The sequence below is a fragment of the Schistocerca cancellata genome, chromosome 2 (genome assembly GCF_023864275.1).
Source record: "Schistocerca cancellata isolate TAMUIC-IGC-003103 chromosome 2, iqSchCanc2.1, whole genome shotgun sequence".
Classification (NCBI taxonomy): domain Eukaryota; kingdom Metazoa; phylum Arthropoda; class Insecta; order Orthoptera; family Acrididae; genus Schistocerca; species Schistocerca cancellata.
This window is the reverse complement of record NC_064627.1, coordinates 750,444,173-750,465,844: the sequence shown is the minus strand read 5'-3', so window position 1 is coordinate 750,465,844 and position 21,672 is coordinate 750,444,173.

The following is a 21,672-nucleotide window of genomic DNA, read 5'->3' as shown; positions in this document are numbered from 1 at the left end:
AAATGACGCATCTTGGGATATAAAGACTTCTGATGTCCAATATTTGCTGCTATGTTCCGTAAGGAATGGAACTGGTCTGTCCCGAACCGCACTCTGCCTATATCGTAGCTCTCGATGGTCGTCTTCCATATGCACCAGAAATTTATTCTATGCTATTCTAGCAGACATCGTACGTCGCAGGAATATGCGTTGCTGCGGGCGCCTCAGTATATGCAGTGTACTGGATTTGAGGTCATGGAAGAAACCGTTTTATCACAGATGGGCCCCGTTTTTCTTCAAAAGTAACAGCAAATGTGTTTTGATCTGGTGACAAGACGTAACCCATTGTCATCCACTGACAGTGGTTAAAGCAGCGATGCCTGTGTGTGGGATGACTTAACTCCATTTGGACGCATTGACGCTGAAAGTTACCTTTCATTTCTTGTCTTTATATTTTGCTTATAATATATCGCGACAGTAATCTTTGCAATCTTTCACGCGTATCTGCTGTAATCAATTTTGATTAACCGATAAAGGCATTGTGAGCATCCTATTTTCATATATTTGGCGAGTCAGTTTGTTTTTAGACAAACACGAAGCTTACCCGAATTCCAAGCAACGACGCTGGTCTCGTTTGAAAGAGTAGTCGCCATTCGGTTCTCTTCTGTCCTGTTCGGAGTTCAGCGCTGTTCTGTCCTAAATGCCAGCTCGTGGGTCAGTGTTTGGATAGAAGATTGTCTTTGTCTGGCGCTAATGTATGCTGTCGTGGAAATTCTGCAATGAATAAGGAATTGGATGCAGCCATTTCAGTTAATTGCCATTGCGCAGCCTGGTTAAAGTGGTTGGCTTACATCGGAATCGCAATGCCGCGATAACTCCGTGATTAGGAATAGTGGGGTGCAGTTGCATGTGATAAAATGGAAACTTGTAGTTTGCTCATGTATGATTAAATGGAAACTAATTGTAGCGCAGAATATATTTTTTTCTTCATCGTGCTTTAAATTTAAATATGTCACCCTCTACTGCACCATGAAACAGTTTTTGTTTTCTTCAAGTAGTGAACTGGTAGCGTAATTTGCGATTACTTGCCGTGAATTTGAATCTTGTACCTGTTCTTTTGAGTACACATGTGGGATTGTAACTCACATATTTGTGTTTAGTAACAATATAATATTTTATCAGTATACTTCATAATTCCTTGCTATTAATACATAACATCGTGGCACGTTGCACGGTCGACGTCTTGCACGAGAGGCGTTCAGTAAATAATACAGCACTTTTCTTCCTCGTTGGATTTCGGTTGAAACAATGCGGAATTTGTTACGGGACATCGTGGAATATTTACGCTTCAGCCTGTGTAGTTTCGTGAAGATCCAATAGGTGGCGGCCGTATACGTAGCCTTCAAAATGGCGTCTTTAATGGTGGTACATTCGAAGCGACCTGTCACTGAGTTTGTTTTGACGGAAATCCAGAGCATCCCACATACGCATAGGCACTCGCAAAATGTCTGCGGAGACCTGGCAGCGAACGAGAGCACGGTGAGTCGTTGGGTGAGGTGCCTATTATCATCACACAAAGTCACGCAAACTTGTACGATCTCCAGCGTGCCGGCCGGGCGCACACAGCTATGTCTCCTGCTGTGGTGGAACGTGCGAACAGTTTCATTATTCCAGGCGATCGAGAGACCGCAACCAAACACCTCGCTGCACAACTGAACGTCTTTGTAGGTAGCGCACACACACTCGTCCACCAGGTGGGGTGCTCAAAGGGTGTGCCCTGGTATCCGCCCCCTAACAGAAGACCATAAAGAGGAACGAACCACCGTCTCTGTAGAATTGCTTGTGCATTATGAGGCTAATGGCGACAATTTTTTTTTATGAACGCCGTCACAGGCGCTGAAACATGAGTTCATTACTTCGAAACGGGAACAAAACGGCAACAGAACAAATAGTCATGTCACGGGGAAAGCCTCGTATAACATTACTGCGGTAGCAGATTTTCCAAATATGTCCTAGATTTGCAGTAGATGTTACCCTCTGAGAGGAGTTTAGAAGTTTGATGGAGTTTTCCAGACGGAATATTGGTATCGAACCTTAATTTCGTAAGAATAGCTGTAGGTAGTTAGCAGAAAGAAAATAATTTTGCAAAAAGTAACAGTAACGGATTACTGTTAATTGAAATAGTTATACGGTCGCCGGCCTAATTAGGCATTATAATGTAGTAGCATTATTTACAAAGAGCCTATTTTTTCTAATTCAAAACGAACTTTCATTAAATACTGGTCTGTGAAGTGCAATTAACACACCCAAATGGACAAATTACACAGTGGTTAGCAGCAGTTGTCACTTTAGTAGTTGAGCAGTCTCAAGATTTACAAGACCAGACACCACATGATAATAGTCAAGTACAATTAATACATACATTTACTTTTGCTTTAAAGTCAGTACCGTCATTAGACTGTTGTTTATTTACAGTGTTACATTTACACTTACACAATCTTGATTTCGGCTTCAAAATGCCATTATCACGTCTTTTAAGTGTTATAAATTTTCTAAGATGACCTACTGTCGTATTAAAATACATTATTAGACACATTGTCTAAGAGTAGATATTTCTGCCAATGTGACTAATAGTGTATTTTAATACGACAGTATGCCATGTTAGGCAATTTATAACACTTAAAACACTTGATAATGGCACTTTGAAGCTGAAATCTTGATTGTGTAAGTGTAAATATAACACTGTAAATAAAGAACAGTCTAATGGCGGTACTGACTTTAAAGGAATATATTATGACTGTGGTCCCACATTATGAAAAAACTATTACATTACTTTTGCCTTTAACTATTATAACTTGTATTTACTCCTCCCAACCCACGCAAGACCAGACACCACATGATAATAGTCAAGTACAATTAATACATACATTTACTCTACAAAAGCAATAAGGGGACACAGAATACAAACTTTCTACCTTTGCTTCTCAGTAATCACTTCAAGATTCATTAGCTGGAAATCTACTAATCTAATTTATCCTTTTTGTTATGATGGAACAGAAATATGGTCCCACAAACTATCCCTTTCATTGTAGCAACAAAACTATACACACTTCTAGAAATATGTAGCATTAAGGTAGAATTGGGTTACTCATTCATCTGTGCTCATTAAGTCTGTACTAATTTAACACGCTTTACCCTGACAATAACCTCTACAAATCAGAGATAATCTCCAGTAAAATTTTACTTCAAACAACCTCAAGACATCTACATCTACATGATTACTCTGCAATTCACATTTAAGTGCTTGGCAGAGGGTTCCCAAACAGCGCGCGGGAAAAACGAACACCTAAACCTTTCTGTTCGAGCTCTGATTTCTCTTATTTTATTTTGATGATCATTCCTACCTATATAGGCTGGGCTCAACAAAATATTTTCGCATTCGGAAGAGAAAGTTGGTGACTGAAATTTCGTAAATAGATCTCGCCGCGACGAAAAACGTCTTTGCTTTAATGACTTACATCCCAACTCGCGTATCATATCTTCCACACTCTCTCCCCCCTTACGTGATAATACAAAACTAGCTGCCCTTTTTTGCACCCTTTCGATGTCCTCCGTCAATCCCACCTGGTAAGGATCCCACACCGCGCAGCAATATTCTAACAGAAGACGAACGAGTGTAGTGTAAGCTGTCTCTTTAGTGGACGTGTTGCATCTTCTAAGTGTCCTGTCAATGAAATGCAACCTTTGGCTCGTCTTCCCCACAATATTATCTATGTGGTCTTTCCAACTGAAGTTGTTCGTAATTTTAACACCCAGGTACTTAGTTGAACTGACAGCCTTGAGAATTGTACTATTTATCGAGTAATCGAATTCCAACGGATTTCTTTTGGAACTCATGTGGATCACCTCACACTTTTCGTTATTTAGGGTCAACTGACACCTGCCACACCATACAGCAATCTTTTCTAAATTGCTTTGCAACTGATACTGGTCTTCGGATGACCTTACTAGACGGTAAATTACGGCATCATCTGCGAACAACCTAAGAGAACTGCTCAGATTGTCACCCAGGTCATTTATATAGATCAGGAACAGCAGGGGTCCCAGGACGCTTCCCTGGGGAACACCTGATATCACTTCAGTTTTACTCGATGATTTGCCGTCTATTACTACGAACTGCGGCCTTCCTGACAGGAAATCACGAATCCAGTCGCAAAACTGAGACGATACCCCATAGGCCCGCAGCTTGATTAGAAGTCGCTTGTGAGGAACGGAGTCAAAAGCTTTCCGGAAATCTAGGAACACGGAATCAACTTGAGATCCCCTGTCGATAGCGACCATTACTTCGTGCGAATAAAGAGCTAGCTGCGTTGCACAAGAACGATGTTTTCTGATTGCATATCAACAGATCGTTCCCTTCGAGGTGATTCATAATGTTTGAATACAGTATATGCTCCAAAACCCTGCTGCAAACCGACGCCAATGATATAGGTCTTTAGTTCGATGGATTACTCCTACTAGTATTCTTAAACACTTGTGCGATCTGCGCAGTTTTCCAATCTGTAGGTACAAATCTATCGGTGAGCGAGCGGTTGTATATGATTGCTGAGTAGGGAGCTATTGAATCAGCGTAATCTGAAAGGAACCTAATCTGTGTTACGATTCCTCTGGTGAAGGGAGAAGTTTTGAAAACAACTTTAAAGCAACAAACATTAGAACACTTTTGTTTTCTAAGTAATACTCTTTCCTAAACTAATATTGAAGTTCTTTTTCTAGTTAAGTTTCAAAATACTCGAACATAAATAGTCTCTTTTATATGTATGAAAAAACAAGAAAATTTTAGCCTGCACATTAAGAGTACTGGCATAACTTTGCCGCACATCAATAAAATGCACTGTAAAACTGTTAATGCTTTTTAATGCAAAGGACACTCTCAGATTTTATTACTTAAAGGAGAGGATCCTACTGGGTAAGTTCATAGGATGGACACATTGTTCAAACACATTTTGAACATTAGGATTATATTTCCAAAAAAACCAAACACAACAGTACTGGTTGATACTGTAATACAGTTCTGACCTTGCGTATGTGTGACGAAGTGATTGCGCAATCGTGGTGGCAAGAATGAGACGACTAGGTGGTTTTTCCATTGTTAGTGACTAGGTCTATTTACCTCTTCTTGGCGTTGTTAATATCATTTTTAGAGCTTTTCCCAAATCGAAAGCACCATTTTACAGCCGCTTATTAAATCCGAGGCCATTTCACTTCAATTGAAATACTGTAAGTCTCACTCGGCACCTGCGCTGTTTACTCGCAGTTACTTGCTATCGTCTGACTACTGTGCTCTCTCACTTGCCGCCCAGACTGGGCGCCATATCCACCTTTTTCTAGTGCACCAACTCACTTCCGTTGCAAAGGGGAACTACTTTGGGTTTGGATTTATACAATACAAAGTCCCTATGTATGAACCAGTTATTACATAGTTGCCAGCAAAAATATTTTAAAAATCTCATAATTTAACTGTATTAAGTCAACACAAATATACGTGATTAATACCACTTCCCTCCAAATATTACAAGGAACTTCATTTGCAGAGAATAAACATGTCGCACTACCATTCCACTTCTTTACAGTAGATCAAAGACATCACATAGTAAAGAATATATACTTGACATCATGCAGAATAAATCAGTACAAGTTATTAACAATATTGATTGTAGTGTAACACTCTCCTCCGAAGGAAAATTTCAAAGCCGCACCGTCAGCCGGTAAAGTCATCACCAAGACCTTCCGGGACTCTGAAGGAGCTATTTTGTTTGATATCCTCTCTCATGTTCCACAATCAATTCATAAGTATATAGTGCTATACTCAAGACATTGGAGAAACGACTTCAGCATGTTCGACGGCATAAAAACGTAAACGAACTTCTTCCACATGAGAATACAGGCGGCCGGCCGGAGTGGCCGAGCGGTTCTAGGCGCTACAGTCTGGAGCCGCGCGATCGGTACGGTCGCAGGTTCGAATCATGCTTCGGGCATGGATGTGTGTGATGTCCTTAGGTTAGTTAGGTTTAAGTAGTTCTAAGTTCTAGGGGACTGATGACCTCAGAAGTTAAGTCCCATAGTCCTCAGAGCCATTTGAACCATTTGAAGAACACAGGCCTCAAACAAGTCTGTGCACCCGAGAGGAGATCACAATACTTCAGTGGACTGTTCTTCCTCATCGACCCTGTGGCCCGGATGTCCACCTTCCGGCTTCCATTTCTTTGGCAGAATGAAGGGGAAGCAGTATGTGGACGATTGGGAGATTACTGATGCAGCTTGGCGTTGACTCCGTCGTCGATCAGTAGATTGTTGGCATACAGGCCCTCGCAGTAAGGTTGCGTATGGCCGTCACTATGAACGGAGATTATGTTAAAAATGAGGTTTTGTAGCCAAAATAGTAAGGAAATAACGCGGTGTATTGGAATCCTGAATAGACCCAACCTGCTTTCAGAAAAAAAAGTCTTTCATTGGTTACTGAACTCAGCTCGTATATTGTGGCTTCGCCTCACGACCCATTAATTTTCTTTTGCATCGGTAATCACTGAATCGCAAGAGAATAGTAATAAGCAGTTTTTCTTTGTATGCTATCACCTTTCATGTGCCGTTAAAGTGGGTCGACGGGTGCTCCTTCGCCGTCTTCTGTTTGTTAAATATCGTGGAAGTCACCTCTCTCAAAACTCTGGTGTTAAAAAATTGATACTCAGGATTTATATTATCATCGAGATTGCTTAATTATTCTTTACAGTTAAAGTAAATGATTACAAAACTGAGGAAATGTCCTCACCGCACAGATGAAAGCAGAAAGCTAAAACTTGTTCTGTTTTTGACCACAGCCTATGCAAATCAGTACCCACTGAGTAATACTCTAATATTAGATTTGGTAGCGCATTTCTTAGTTGTGTGGAGCTATGAAAATATGTGTGTATTTGAATATCCCTGTTAGACTCTACGAGTAAGATGGTTTTTTTTTTTTTTTTTTTTTTTTGTGTAAGTTTCAATGTGTAGCTCCCACTTCTTACAGGATCAGCCATTGCTCTTAACGACAACACACGTCTTTCAACGTACAGACATTAATGTCTCTCCACATAGGAGGACTGTGGCAATCTGCAGGAGTGGAAATCAACTGATGTTAATTTAATTCCTTGTGCCAGTGCAGCAGTCATTATATATCCTACAAAAAATGGACTCCCGCCCACAATTTGCCCCTTTCGGCGACAAACATCGTTAGAAGTAAAACAGTTCAGCGCTCGGTCAGAAAGCTCAGTTACGTGTCTGTGTCCTATAGAGCACGTTTTGCATGCAGCCGTGGGGGGCTTCGCTCTTCATATGCCCATGCCTTTACCAGAACTGCAGCTGTTTTGCGAGAGAACCAACATGACAACAGATGGAGCTCTTAGACTTCGACTCGCATACGGGAGGACGACGGTTCAATCCCGCGTCCGGCCATCCTGATTTAGGTTTTCTGTGAATCCCTGAATCGCTCCGGGCAAATGCCGGGATGGTTCCTTTGAAAGGGCACGTTCGACTTCCTTCCCCGTCCTTCCCTAATCCGATGAGACCGATGACCTTGCTGTCTCGTCTCCTCCCTCAGAACAACCCAAATATCTCCCCGTGGTATTTTCCTTTGCTACCATAACGGATTTAAAATTTCTAAAGTCCTAGGCTTAGCTTCTTCTGGCAAGTATTTAAAAAGTTCTATATTTAGTTTGTTCGTTCAATGAGCATTTCAGTTTTTATACACACACCAAAAAAGTTTCCATGACCTCGGCTCCGAGAGTTCCGGAACCTGTACAGTAAACAGGAACAGACATCAACAAAAACAGCATTCCGCCCTTTTTTATTCCTCATGAAAACCTCATATGGCATGTTGTACCACCATACAGTGAGACCTTCAGAAATGGTGGTCCAGATTGCTGTACACACCAGTACCTCTAATACCCAGTAGCACGTACTCCTGAATTCATGCATGTATGTATTCATGGTGACATACTATCCAGAAGTTCATCAAGGCACTGTTGGTCCAGATTGTCCCGCTCCTCAACGGCGATTTGGAGTAGATCCCTCAGAGTGGTTGGTGGGTCACGGCATCTATAAACAGCCCTTTTCAACTTATCCCAGGCATGTTCGATAGGGTTCTTGTCTGGAGAACATCCTGGCCGCTCTAGTCAAGCGATGTCGTTATCCTGAAAGAAGTCATTCATAAGATGTGCACGATGGGGGCGCGAATTGTCGTCCATGAAGAGGAATACCTCGCCAATATGCTGCCAATATGGTTGCACTATCAGTCGGAGGATGGCATTCCCGTATCGTACAGCTGTTATGGCGCCTTCAATGACCACCTGCGGTGTACGTCGGCCCCACATAATGCCATCCGAAAACAACAAGGAACGTCCACCTTGCTGCACTAGCTGGACAGTGTTTCTAAGGCGTTCAGCCTGACAAGGTTGCCTCCAAACACGTCTCCGACGATTGTCTGACTGAAGACATATGCAACACTCATCGGTGAAGAGAACGTGGTGCCTATCCTGAGCGGTCCATTCGGCATGTTGCTGGGTCCATCACTACCGCGCTGCATGGTGTCGTGGTTGCAAAGATTGAACTCGCCACAGACGTCAGGAGTGAAACTGCGCATCATTGAGCCTGTTGCGCATAGTTTGAGTCGTAACATGACGTCCTGTGGCTGCACGAAAAGCATTATTCAATATGATGGCTTTGCTGTCAGGGTTACTCCGAGCCGTGATCCGTAGGTAGCGTCATCCACTGCAGTAGTAGCCCTTGGGGAGCTTGAGCGAGGCTTGTCATCGACAGTTTTTGTCTCTCTGTATCTTCTCCATGTCCGAACAACATTGCTTAGGTTCACTCCGAGACGCCTAAACACTTCCCTTATTGAGAGCCCTTCCTGGCACAAAGTAACAATGCGGACGCGATCAAACGACGGTATTGGCCGTCTAGGCCGGTTGAACTATAGACAACACGAGCCGTGTACCTCCTTCCTGGTGGAATGACTGGAACTGATCGGCCGTCGGACCCCCTCCGTCTAATAGGGCCTGCTCATGCATGGTTATTTACATCTTTGGGCAGATTTAGTGACATCTCTGAACAGTCAAAGGGGCAGTGTCTGTGATTCTGTGATAACAATATCCACAGTCAACGTCTATCTTCAGGAGGTCTGGGAACCGGAATGGTATAAAACCTTTTTTGTTGTCTGTAGCTTTGTATGGCCTCTTTAGGATTTTGGGGCGAGCCCAAATGCTGCCAAGGTTATTTCATCTACGCTACAGACGTTTTGTTTGGAAGATTTTACATCTGAGCCCACGCCCCCCCCCCCTCCCCATAACTGTCTCACAGTACAAGTATAGTAGTTTAATACCGTAGGCGAGGACGACTGCACGGATAATCATTTAACGGTCTGAAATGATAATTCTTAGCACAGTTTAGTTTCTGTCTTCAAAAATATCCACTTTTTAAGTTCCTGACAACTGGATCCGTTGCTTTCTGTCGCAAACATGGAAATGTATATTGCGATGTGATTGTGATTGACTTGTGATATGTGGAAGCCCAGCAGTATCCTCTGGCAGATGCAAAGAAAAAGATAATAAGGACGATACAGTCTCTTCATTGGCTGCAGAGCAAAAGAACAAGGCCTTTCGTTTCTACTAGACGAATACTGCCACACGTCTGACGTAACAGGAAAACAAAAACCCCTTTCCTGGCTCTCCGCGTGGCCATACGGCAACAGACAGGCAGCTCCGTCTGCGGTTGGAAACAGCTATAATAGACCTCTGTGTGAAGCTGGTTAATTAAAACTGCCGGCTCTGTGAAACGGCGCAACCAACATTTCTTCATAACTCTGTACTCTTTAGCTTCAGTGGGGTTTATTGCAGTACAATAGGACCTGCAGAGCGTATGATAGCTGAAGGTTTTGGCATCTCTCATAGGCGTTGTCAAAATAATGAGATAAATTTTCTGGTGAGTAGTTTGTTCCAAGATGTTACGTGTTGTCAAACTAAATTATCTACAGAACTCGATGACGCAATTTAATGTTACTTTCAAATCATTTAGCACATTACACAGTAGATACTGACAATATCTCTTTCTCTTTGTACCAGTAATTGGTCTAAGAACAATCCAGAAACTTTTAAAATTCTTGCTCTGTAATATCTGCATTTGTTTCAGGATTAATCTTCTTATGGATATTAAGACATCTAAGGCCACAGATACTTCGCCCCAGCCTAGAAAGACAGCACGAGTACCTGGAATTCTACGTGAACTTTGGTGAATGTTACTTTTCATATGGCTAGGAGCCGTGATGACAAATATGAGTAAAAATATGTAAATCGCTGAAATAACGTCGTGCTGCAGTGACTCAGCCGTGCAAACACCACGCAAATTATTAATCATGAAGAGCAGACCAACAGATGAGGCCCTCGACCTGAAGATACTGTATTCATATCGTATCTCGCACAGTAAGGGGAAGCCTCCGGTCATGAAATCAGCTGCGTGTTCTGCCTCTTTTTTGTAACACTATACGGCATCACTGAGTGTCATATTGAAAAGGGAACTGCGTCCAGATTATTTAAATTTACAGTTTTCTCCGTCAGCTTTCTCTTACAGCTTAACGTGTATGTTGTAACTTACAAGACAGAGAAATGAGCTGGACAAGAGTTGAGTCGCAGAGCCACATTCACAAGCATTGGATCGGTATTCCACCTAAACACAACACCCTGCGTGCGTGTTGTGTTTAGGTAGTTTCCCACAATTCTCTGCACAAGGTTTAAGGCATTTCTACGTCTCTCCTTGAGGAAACAACACAATAAATACTTAAACCATGAACATTTTGGGTTGGTGCATAAGTTCGAAGCGTTTTTTTCTTCATTACTTAATAAACACAACAGATACACATAATAGAACTTTAGTGATGAATAATATACTTACCCTCGTTATCAGCAACAGTCTTCCAGCGCTGTTGTAACTTTTAGTTCCCGCGACTGTGGAAATAATGTAGTTTTGTGGCGAAGAATTAGTCGGGCGGTATTCGGAACATATTTTTATCATGAAAGAAGGTTCCTTGAAAGTTCTTGGACAGAGAGCGGAAAAGGTGAAAATCTGAGAGTGTAAGATCGTGCGAATAAGGTGGGTGTAGAAAGATTCCCAACCTACACCCTGTATAGTGTTTTTCTTTTTCAGTCTAGCAGAATGCAAGCGGGCGTTAGAGTGAAGTAGCATCATTTCATGCTATGCTCCTGGTCGTTGTTCTTGTACTGAGTCTGCAAGGGGTCTCAGTTGCTGATAATAAATGTCAGCACTGATAGTTACATCTCTTCTGGGAAGCAATTCGTAGTACACCATACTGTCGCCGTTCTACCAGATGCATAACATTATCTTCTGTGGGTACGCCCAGGCCTTTGTGCAGAGAATTGCTACTTTGCTTCCGCTCAACCATTCCACTATTTTCCTTATGCTAGCATAAAGACAACATTTGTCGTCACCAGTAACGATACAAGATAGCAATGGTCGATGCTGTTCGCTTGCAACGAGTCAGCAGAATTGCAAACGTGGCCACCGGCTGATTTTTGTGATTTTGTCTTAGAGCATGCGGGACCCACGCACACGGTTTTTGAACCTTCCCAATTTTACCTAAACGTTGCTCGATTTACATGAAATGATCATAATTCCTCACATCTGCCGTTTCTCGAGTAAACTGACTTCAGTCACGGTGCATTAATGCGTTAAAACGATCTTCATCAGACCCCTAAGGTCTTCCTGAACGTGTAGAATCACTAATGTCATACTGATCTTCTTTAAAACGAGAAATCCAGTTTCTTGCGGTGCTCTGTCCAGTGGCATTATCTTTATAACCAACGCAGTCGTTCTCGTTGCCTCCACTGTTGTCGCCCCTCTCAAACGGAAGAATATGTCGGAAATGTTACGATTTGTCCACTTGCCACTCCATTTTCTAATGTCCACTGCTCCGCTCACTATCTTCATATGACAAAATGTAAACTCAAATAGCAATAGTGAACAGCAAATAAAAAATGGCTGTTCAAAATAAACCCATATCAACTGAAATACCAACATGAAAAACGAAAACGCCTCGAATTTTTGCACCAGCATAATATAGAAATTAATGATCACACGACCATTATATATGTGTATGCAACATACACCATATTCAGTTCACTATGGGAACAGAAAAGACGCCGGCCAGAGTGGCCGAGCAGTTCTAGGCGCTTCAGTCTAGAACCGCGCGATCGCTACGGTCGCAGGTTCGAATCCTGCCTCGGCATGGATGTGTGTGTCGTCCTTAGGTTTAAGTAGTTCTAAGTTATAGGGTACTGATGACCTCAGATGTTGAGTCCCATAGTGGCCAGAGCCATTTGAACCATTTTTGAACAGAAAAGACAATACACTACCTTGTCCTCAAAACTACAAAATCCAACAACAGACATAGCTTCAATAATTTTCAGAACGTAGACAGCTACAGATACGAAAATACACAAGGAATCAAACCATCCACATTCTCAAGAAACGCCAAACATCAGCAACTACATTTGATCATCAACATACCATAAAGCAATGGATACATCAGCAATATACTGCCCAAACCCTACGATACCATTAAAGGGAAAACACAAACGGAAGACAGCAACATTAAAAACAGTCCAGATGTACCAACAAATACAATAACATACAATGCACATTTGCATCAGAAAACATACCGCTCAGCACAAAATGGCGCAGCATAATTTACTAAAACCAACTCACACACAAGATAAGTAACATATTCGATAAACCTACGATTAATACACCTTCAAAGCAAAGACCGCTATGTAAAAGACACTACAATGAGTGACAGAAGAGAAAGATAAATACAATTCAGATACATATGAATTAACATGCAATGGCTGCAACGCTAAATATATTGGGATGACTGCAAGAAATCTTAACGTTACTTACGAAGAACATGTAAAGAGACTGAATAGTGAATGTGCCCACTCCACAAGTGTAGAACATCTAGTAAATGAAACTCAGCATCACACTGAGATAGAAACTGAGGTGGCACTCATGTCATACTAATAGAAAAAGCGAATGCTCACTATGCAATTAGAAAATTTCATACAGAAGCCCATAAATAGAAATTAAAGTATACTCATGCTCAGTGAGCAAAACAGCAGTAACAGAAGAACACGAAAATTAATTCATAGTTTACCATAAAAAATAAAGTGGAAATATTGACACACAGGTATAGTGCCCAACCAACCAACCACCCTCCATCCCCGCCCCGATACCTCAGTCCACTCATGTGCAACAGAATCCACGTTCCCTTAGTCAGCCCAAAAGCATGTGTACAAGAATATGTGAAGTGTGCTACGATAGGTTATCTACACAGAAATGTTAAATTGGAAGAAACCGGTACTATGTGCATTTAGAACATACAGAACAGCAAGCAAATGCATGAATGGAACTTCAAATGATAGTAAGGAAAGCATATATTTAGTAAACAGAAAGAGCTGGACTTTAATGAGCTGCCGAGAATAACTAGTCCTCATATCAAAATAATCTAATTAAAAAATCTACTTTAGGTGTTAGACCAATGAAGATGTCTAGCATGAACAGGTGAAACATATTTGGTACACTCAAATAATGATTTCCTAAAGCCTGGATATTTCTTTTCTATTTGATAAAGCGTCCGCGTCTCGTGGTAGCATTCTCTCTTGCCGAACACGGGATCCCGGGTTCGATTCCCGGAGGGGTCAGGGATTTTCACCTGCCCCGAGATGACTGGGTACTGTTGCGTTGTCTTCATCAACAGCATTTATCCCCATTACGGTCGGAGGAAGGAAACAGGATCTTGCCTAGTACGGCGGTGCGTGTCTCCTGCGTCGTTCCCCTACACTCTGTCAAGAAGCATGGACTTCATTTTCATTTCCATATGATAAAGCATAATATACAGGTCATTCACGATTTCTCATTACTTCTTCGAGTCAATGACGACATAGAGACAAGAATGACTTCCGTTACACATAAATAACTGCAAAGTTAAAAAAAAAAGTAAAAAATGGGTCCATCCACTGGACTCTCGTTGTGGTGGATGGTGGAGCAAGTCCTCGTCTGGCCATGCAGGTTTGGGTTTTCCGTCATTATTGCAAGCAGTTTAAGGCGAACGATAGGGAAGCTCCTTTAAAAGGTTACACCCGATATTATTCCCTATTGTCCCTTAAATCGAGTTTGTGTACCATCTCTAATGACCTCATCTTTGAAGAGATGCATAACCCTAATTTTCGTTCCAGCTGCCTTTATAAATCAAAAATAGTCATTTCCTCTCTTTTTTGTACCTAGAAACACCGAAAACGGGATTAATTCCAGAGGAGACAGTAGGAAACATTCCTTTGCGTGGTATTTACGTGGCTGTATTTCTCGTTGTTATGACTAAATAATGCACCATAACAAACTAACCTGTATTCTTTTAATCGCATGCCCTTCGCATAGTTGTGGTCTATCGTATTATAACTGCTACATATATTTTCTTGTTGCACTGTCATGTGTTCCATAAATCCAGTTTAACACATACTTATGCTTAAGCGTCTAAACATTTTTAATTTATAGAATTTCAGAATTTTTGAGTTGTTTGAAGTTCGATAATTTTAAAATGGAACTTTAACTGTGCAGTGGAATAGTAGTTGAGGTGAAAGATGAAAGCTTTATGCAGTACCGCAACTCGAGCTAGGACTTTTGATATTCAGGATGAAGAGATGAGTACCAACTAGTACTTAAAAAATTGGAAAATCAAGACATACAAGGTCTTTGTGAAAAGGGTGTACGCAGTTACTAGTTAATTTGTAGTGTGAAGACGCCTAGAAGCAAACGATGGAACATCTAAGAGAGAGTGTGAAAGACCAAGGTGAACACTTATTACTGATAATGTATGCAAGAAAAATTTAGAAGAATGTATCGTTGGAGTCTTTCGCGGTTGCATGCACGCATACCCGAAGTAGCATTGTACCTTACCTCTTAACAACACAGGCACTGCAATTTCGTTAACCAGTGATTAGTTTTCTTTGAGATTTTGGAATGAGTTTCCCACACACATAGCAGAACGTGTAGAGATGGTTTAGACAAGAATGACGTTTGCCAGCTGCCATTTTTACTCCGTGTAATTTTTAAACACTGCAGCATCCCACGATCTCTCACAGGAAACACACGCTCAATTAAAAAAACTGGCAATACACTGTTGGACCGAAGTAAACATCATGAGTATTGCGTCATGCGTGTTTAAATACGTACTAAATCGTGAAGCCTCTTTTGCATTATTGATTATCTCGCCATCAGAAGAATAAAGGTTGCAATCTTTATCACACCTTACATCTACTGATGATCTGTAGATATTCTAGCACTCTTGTACAAAAAAAAAAAGATATTAGACCTGTAAACAAAGAAACAGTAACAGCAAAGTACGGAAAATAAACAATAAAGAACCTTAAAAATTAAAAAAAGAATTTTATGTGCTAGATCGTTTTGAATGGCAGATTCGGATTCTATACAACAAAATACTCCGTAATTAATACATCACTCAAGAGGCGAAATGGCTGCTGAGTACTACTTTTGGCGTATAACGTTGGAACTATGACGATTTTAAATACCACTGTTTGAATTGAAACAAACGGAAGCATGTCTTTCGACTTTCATTGGAGATAAGAAAATGACAGGACGCCAGTGTGCGCAAGCAATTGAAAACCAAGCGACAAGGAGACAGGTGAAACTTCTTGCCAGATTAAAACTGTGTGCCGGACCGGCGCAAATGAAAGTAGAAATTCTGAAAAAATTTAACATCACTTACAAGATTAGCTTCTTTGTGCAAGACTTATATTTCTTATATCATTATCAATTGACCTTGAGGAGTTTTTATTTAAGTATCAGTCAAATGACTCTCTCTCCCCGTTTCTGTACAAAGATTTATTCAGTTTAATGTATAGCACTGCTTCTCAGTTTCTGCAAAAAAAACTATTATTTAAATGGTGAAAAATTCTAGCAAATTACTTGCAGTTGAAGTTGCCAAAACAGGTACTCATAAAATAAGTCATTGTGTAAGTATTAGATTTGGTGCCACTGCTCCTAACAAAAACTACACAGAATGTGCACAGGTATTTTGAAAATTCTGTACCTAAAAATTGCTGACAAGAGTCCTTTGAAATAAAAGATAGTCAAAGGTGGCATATGTTTATTATCTAAAGCTGTTCTGAGAAATTCTCAAGTAACAATTGCGTTGTAATAATTTGTGTCAAAAAAGAAAATGACTCAATCATCATCTGACATAATGAAGAGAGAATACTTCAAATTTTGTTAATATTCTGAAAAACAACTGAAGAATTAAATCATAAGAAGGACAAACTTGATCCCTTTCTGATGAATATACTGAGAATAGTGAGCCATGAGTCCATCAAGTTCGTGCTGAAGCTTTATGCACGTTTCATGGAAATACTGTCGTTGAACATAACTTTTATGTTAACAAAGAAGCTTCAGTTGAAAACTCAGAAGAAGATACAATGATTGCAGAAATAAGTGTTTACAGTGCAATTCAAACGATAGGTGATTTATTTAATAGTGAGAAGCAACTGAATGTTGACACTATAAAATCAATCGTACTAGCTTGGAGGAAAGCTTCATCAAAAAGAATAGAAGCCTTAAAAAAGAAGAAATGGAGTGGACAGTCTTAAAAAAGATCAGTTCAAGATATAAGAAAAGGTCAAAAATAAAAAAAAATAATGATTACTGAAAGGTAAAAGAAGAAGCTAAAGTTTTATATGTTGAAATTTCGAGTTTTAGCTAACGCACTTAATACCGACTCTTTTAGTGTGAACTTTAATGTTTGACATACATTTTGTAGCTTAAAAATTGTTATGTTGTCTTAAGTAAAATTATAAGTTTTCACTGCATTACTATGTTAGAACTATTTGTATTTTAATTGACGTGATGATAAATATATCTGAAAATAGTCATACGCCATCCTATGTAGTTAGTGGTTTTGATGAATATACTACAAGTCACACATAGTTACATTATTCATGACGACACACAATGTAAGTGATATAAGAATTATTACACTTACCTTTCATTTCAACCAGCGTTCAGGTTTATAAAAAATGTTTTTGTCATTGTACCATGCATATTTTCGAGAAATCAAAGACATAATTAAATAGGTAATGAAAAAGTCACGAGAAGGTCATGAATTTGATCCTCTGAAAAACTGTAGACATCCTGTCTATCAGGCTCTCTATGCTTTTTGTATATTGTTCTATGTTGTAAGTTACTGTTATCACTTGTGTTGCAGAATACGGAGAGTCGTGGCTGCCAGTTGGCTATCGGAAGAGACAGCGACCTTACCCCCCCCCCCCCCTTTACTCCTGAGAAAGGGTTCTTGATGAAGTCGAGCATCTGTCCAAATGAGTTCCGGTAGATTACAGCCTCTCGAGCAGCTTAATACTCGGCTGGGGGGAGACGCAGGGCTGACAACATTATCTTGATACTTGAGCCGGAACGCTGCTTAAGAGACTGCGCTCAGGCCCCATCTGCTGGAGTTGCGAAGAGCGTAAGAAGGCGACGTTCAACTTTTTCTCCTTTATCCTGGAAGAGAACTTCACTGATTTAGGAGACTTAGCTGGCTGAGGATTTCTGCTCAGCTTCTTAACTTTTAGAGCTATGCGGAGACGATATTTCTGCGTCACGACCAGGTTTTTGATATTATCACCGACCTTTTAAATTGGTTAATGTTGATGCTTAATATGAGTTATGTTACCAATATGAGATCACTTTTTTATATTACGAAATCATTCTTAATCGCTCATTTCATCGAATACTAAGTGTTTAAAAGAATGGCGCCATATCATATAAGTCTACAGGGGAGTATATCAGCTAGGCACAGCCCGTAATCTAGAAAAAACAGTTTTACACAGGAGGGTGAAACTCAGTGTACAGAATGTTTCAAGAAGATTCAACCGATTTCACGAGACTATGTTCCCTAAGTGAATGAAGTTAAAATCCTAGAGTAAATTTTAGTACGCCTGCAATGCTCCTTCTTTCAAAAGCACCAACTGATTTTACTAGGCCATACCTTTTAAATGCATGTAATTACAACTTCAGGGTGTATTTTACAACGACATTTAAGACCAAAGTGTTCATTTGCTCTTAGAAAATGCTTAGTATGCCTTCAAACGACACTGGACAATAACCAAACTCGTTCGAATTTAAAAAGGTAGGTCTCATTGTGCTACGTATCGTATATTTCAACAAATGAAAGTGACTTGCTATAGCTTGAATTTAAACAGAATTAATGCAGAATCAGACCATAATCTGACTTGAACAAGAAATTACGTATATGCACTGTGAGTAGTGCTTGACGAAGGATTGTACTCTAATTGCATAATGAATTTATCAATACAATTATGGCCTAAAGCTAAAATCCTGTGATTGTGTGTAACGTATAACCTCTGTTCGAAGATCTTACCTGGTTAGTTATTTAGTCAATTACCTTCACGTTGTATAGATAATTTGCATAACAAATCGTGAGGATGCTGGACGTGTCATTGTATATTCACATGACAAATCACGGTGTAAGTATGCCTACATGCAGATAGCTAACAGGTGCTATTTTTTATATAAAAAAGAAGACAAAGACATGCAGATATGTGTTAGTTATTCTCACTCACTATCTTTTACATATTGCAACGACTGGAATTCTACGGAATACAATTTGTCAAGAGGAAACTTTTTCAATTTATTTTCAAAATGTAATTTGCTGTCTGCCATACATTTTATAGCAGTTATTGAGTGGTCAGAAATTTTAATTCCTGCATTGTGGACCACTTTCTGTGCTGAAGACAAACCTTAATATGCTCTAATGAATGTCATTTTTTCTTCTGGTAATGTAATTATGAACATCACTATTTCTTTTCGAAACGCAGTGGATTATTTTCAACAAACTTCGTGAGAATAAATATACTGTGAAGCATTTGTCATAACACCCAAATTCTTAAACATATGTATACAAGATGAGCGTGGGTGAGCACCACATATTACATTTTTGAGCAATAAAGACTTTCTTTCTTAAAGACGAGTTGACCAGAACATTACTGAATGTGACATTATTGAATAAAAATATGCAGAATATGTCAACTTACTGATTTGTCTCCTTCCAAGGTATGCAGCGATTCTAAGTGCAAATGTGGTTGCACTGTGTTGTTTTAATTCTCATCACAATGGACACCGAAGACCATTGAAGTTTCCAATCCATTTGTTACTTCGTCAACCTGTGATACACTTATTATTGGTGCAGCAGTTCTACGTGTGCAGAAGTGAAAACTTTGAATGTTTTTAAATTTGGTGGAGACTGCTCACAGAAAGCCAGTCAATGAAACTTTTAAAAACGTTGTTACTATTTGTTCTATTGCTCCCTGTATGCTCTGATCAATTACAATGCTAGTGTCATCCATAAAAAGAGCCAATTCAGTTTGTTGTATATTAGGCGCAATGTCTTTTACTCATGTGAGGAAGAATAGAGGACGTACGATCGAGCCTTGTTGAACTCTATATGTGATTTCTCCCCAGTCATAATGATATCCCCAGACTGCAATTTTTTGAATTATTAAAGTCGAATTTTCTCATTCTTTTGGTTACACGTGGCATTATCCATTGGTTGTCTATACCACCAATTCCATAAAATCTCAGTTTATATAGGAGAATATTGTGATTCACAGTCAAATGCCTTACACTTACAGCAGAAAATACCAACCGACGCTATTTTTTTATTTAATGCTGGGTTTCTGGTTTCCCCTGGGGTTTCCATTTACTTCCAGTTTTTCACCTGTACGCCTTGCTGCTGCTTCCATTGTAACCCGTAGATGTAATGGGGGGCAAGTGCAGTATGGTGTCCATTCCAGCACTGGGTGTGAAAGAGAACACATATGCTCGCATGACCCGGGTGAAAGGCTAGCCGCGTAAATTGTATCGACAGCACAAGAACGGCTCTGCTTCCTCAGACATTTTCAACTGCCGTAACTGTAATAGGATAGTGATGACAGCTCACTGTCGTATGCACAGTTAGCTTTCAGCTTTCTGAATAATATCTGCAGTTTCTGCATTTACTGATGTTACAATGCTGCGCCACAGTTCACACAAACTTGTTGAAAAAGTTTGCACGTAGACGGGGAGTTTCACAAACTCGTAAAAGAAAACACCTACAGTGAGCTCAGGTGACACTGAAAACGAATGTTCGGGACCTGTTCAAGAACATTTTCACACATAAGCGACTTATCATTCGGAGCCGCGCTCTCTCCACTTTTCCTCTCATGCTGTGATCGGTGTCGATTTTCACTACTAATTGAGATACACAACGTGTACAAACCTCGTTCTTGTGCGCCCTTGGCGTCCCTTCCAGCTTGGGGCCCCGAACGGCCACTATTAATTGTGATACTCGCTGTGTAGAAATCCTACAGCTGCGGTGCTTATGGTGCCCCTCCCAACTTGGCGTCCCAAGAGACAGCCTTAAACAGGTCCTGCCAATGGTGGAATGTGTGATCTATAATCACCTTGTAAACTCCGTCCTTACCAATTGGCTAATGCGATAGCATGACCGTGATCGCTTTGGTCTGAAGAATTTGACTTTGGACAAGGCTGTCGTCTCCAAAGAAATTTTTGTGTTAACTGGAGAGAAGTGTACAAGTTGTTCTACAAAACAACCTATTTTCCTTCTGCGCCTTTACTTATTTGTATTTGGTTCAACACTTAAAACAGTGCCATCACTCACATAAAATACGGAACAAAAAGAGGTACCATGTGGTCCAAAGCACCCACAGTAAGTCTAACTGAAATAATATGGAAATTAATTAACACAGTCGCCAGCCTAATTGGGCAGTGTATGTTCAATATCTGAGCAATAATGCGCACAGTAATGAATAGGTAACTGTTTGGCTGTACGTTCTCAACAGAAGACAGACACAAATTTCTGACACACAACACCTTACGAAATAATAATGGATAAAGAAAGCAATTATCTTATATCGTTAGTATTGACATGATTTACTGGAGGTAGGACTTTTGTTACGACAGTAATTTACGAAATCTCAGATTAACGCTTACTTACGTACTCTAGAACCCTGAACATGGAAAGCAACATACTTCGAAAAGATTTTAATTACTAGGAAAATTTATTGGGTCAAATAAGGAACCGTTGGCTTTCAACAAGTTGACAACACTGAAGTACAAACCAAGCCAGTACGCAATAGAATTATTAGAATAGACACAGATATGAAATATGTGAACTCTGTTTATTCTGTCAGTAATTAAAACTTCCGGGCTAAGAGGCCGTGGCCCAATAGTAGAAATACTTCTCCCTGACGTTTCGTTGCCAGCTTCGGGCAACAGCATCTGTGGTGAGTCTACGACTGGCTGCTAGGCCGTGGAGGTCCTGTTTATATAGAGCGTGTAGAGGGCGCCACCACTCGTCACGTGTTGTCAGCAGTAAAACAATCTCTGGCTGGCGTCATTACTCTCGATCGAAGGTAATCGATTGTCACATCCTTGGCTCAAAGTCGATCGCCCTACCTTATCTAACTTCAAGCCTTCTTCTTTCCTGTTAAAATTATTGTGGTGTTT